Source organism: Sinocyclocheilus rhinocerous, unplaced genomic scaffold, assembly GCF_001515625.1.
Source record: "Sinocyclocheilus rhinocerous isolate Xijiao unplaced genomic scaffold, SAMN03320098_v1.1 scaffold338, whole genome shotgun sequence".
NCBI classification, from domain to species: Eukaryota; Metazoa; Chordata; class Actinopteri; order Cypriniformes; family Cyprinidae; genus Sinocyclocheilus; species Sinocyclocheilus rhinocerous.
Genome location: NW_015663900.1, coordinates 552,964 through 555,155, shown reverse-complemented (window position 1 = coordinate 555,155; position 2,192 = coordinate 552,964). Strand labels below are relative to the sequence as shown.

General features: G+C 48.7%; 1 protein-coding gene across 3 annotated transcripts in view; it reads right to left on the bottom strand.

Annotated features, from left to right (window-relative positions):
- The window catches only part of sgcd (sarcoglycan, delta (dystrophin-associated glycoprotein)), a 513,027-nt gene that overhangs the window by 63,815 nt on the left and 447,020 nt on the right, over positions 1-2,192 (bottom strand). The gene's annotated exons all lie outside the window — the stretch shown is intronic.

Below are 2,192 nucleotides of genomic sequence, written 5' to 3'. Positions count from 1 at the left end.
TTAAAGGCACAATATGTAATTTTTTGCCACTAGAGGGTGCGTATTCAAAACAAACAAAGAAACAAAGGCGTCGTTAGATGACGCCGTGACAGAGTGTGGAATCATGGGAGTTGTCGTCTTCATCCCCACAGCCGAAGCAATCCGATGGGACTCGGGCAGAAATCATGTTCATGGATGAGCTAATGTATTAAAGATTTATTAACGTCGTAGTATTGTCAGGACCCCGGGCTGATCGGCCTGGCTTTGTCTGTCTGTTTGTGTTTATGGTTGTCATGTGCATCTAGCACATGGCTTCTGTTTTGTTTGTTATGTGTTCCTTCATTTGTCATGTCTTGGCCCCGCCCCCTCGTTTCATTTTATTAGTCAATTTGCCTCACCTGCCACTGCTCGTTATCCTGCTCATTGATTGCCCTACTTATTCCTCTTGTGTGTGTCTTGTACTTTGCCAGATTGTTGTTTGCTCTTGAGCTCTCAGCATTAAGTTGTTTTACTCTTGTCAGTTTGTGTAGTTTTGGTTTTTCCTGTTGGCTCAAGGATTCTCTGCCTGTCCTGTCCTCCTTCTCTGTCAACCCCTCGCCAGGCTTCATCTGTCTGATATGTGCTCCTGGCCTGCCTGGGATACTGAGGCCTGGTTCTGTTGGCTTTCATATCTGGATCTCCCTCCTACCTGACTCTGACCGTTTAGCTCTTGCCCCAGGGCCTCAAGTTCTATCTCCCACCACCAGTCCTGATTTCTTGCCAGAGCCTGAGCCCATGCAAGTTGGCCGGACTCGACTTACAGCTGAGGAGAGGCAACGTTGCATTACCAAAGGCCTGTGTCTATACTGTGGCAGATCTGGGCACTTTGCTTCAAACTGTTCGTTAAAAGGCAATGCTCGCCAGTAGCCAGGGGGGTACTGGTGAGCGTAACCCCTGTCAATGAATCCCCTACAGCACGTACTCTTCTTCCTGCCAAAGTTCAGTGGGATCGCTCCTTTCACTCATGCCCTGTCTTGGTGAACTCTGGGGCTGAGGACAACTTCATGGACTCCTCTCTGGCTGCTAAGTGGGGGATCCCTACCATTCGTCTCCAGATTCCCTTGACAGCTCGTGCACTTAATGGTTCTCATCTTGCCCTTATATCTCACTCTACTGTCCCCGTAAGTCTTACTATTTCTGGCAACCACCGTGAGGTGGTTGTTTTACCTGCTGGAGTCCCCCAGCACTTCCATTGTGCTGGGGCACCCTTGGCTGGTGAAGCACAACCCCCACATTGAGTGGGCTGAAAATTGTTCTCTCTTGGAGCCCTTTTTGTCTTAAGCATTGTTTGGGTGCTGCCTTGTCTCCTGGCTCTGTGTTTTCTGTTTCTCAGGCGGAGGAAGCTGATTTGTCTGGGGTCCCGGTGGTCTACCATGATCTTCGGCAGGTCTTCAGTAGGTCCCGGGCTGTGTCTCTCCCTCCTCACCGACCCTATGATTGTGCCATCAATCTTCTCCCTGGCACTTCTCCTCTTCGGGGGAGGTTGTACTCCCTCTCGGGTCCAGAGCGTGAGGCTATGGATAAGTACATCAGTGATTCTCTGGCAGCTTCTTCACAGGAGCCTGAGGCTGCAGTTCCCTCTGCCCAAGCATTCATCCGGCAGTGCCGTCATACATGACAGAGGGCTAGGGAAGCCCTACTCCAGACGGAGAGACGTGTTAAAATCTCTGCTAACCGTCGTCGGACTCCGGCCCCCAGGTATGTTTGTGGGCAGAGGGTATGGCTGTCTACAAGAGACCTGCCTCTTAAGGTTCCAGCTCGTAAGCTGGCTCTGCTCCAGTAAAGCTTTTGTTCAGTTATCTAAGTCTCTCTGTTATGCTTCTGCCCTTGGATCCCTCTGTCGACTGTCATCCACTATAGCACAGTGGTAGAGGAGACAGCTCGGTTGCCTAGCGGACCCGAGTTCGATTCCCGCCTCAGACACCCATCACAGCATGCTAATGTTTGCTAATAAACTTATTAAACATTAGATAATGTTTAACAAATCATTATTTCATGTAAATTAAAATGCTTACAAATGTCATTAAACTTTCAATTCCATATGATCAAGCACTTACTGAAAATCTACAAACAATTTTAACAGATGCCATAAAATGACTAAAAGCTTGTGTTAATGCACAACACGTTTGCTGCTATTGAGGTGTGATACGGGTAAGGTTAGGGACAGGTTTGGT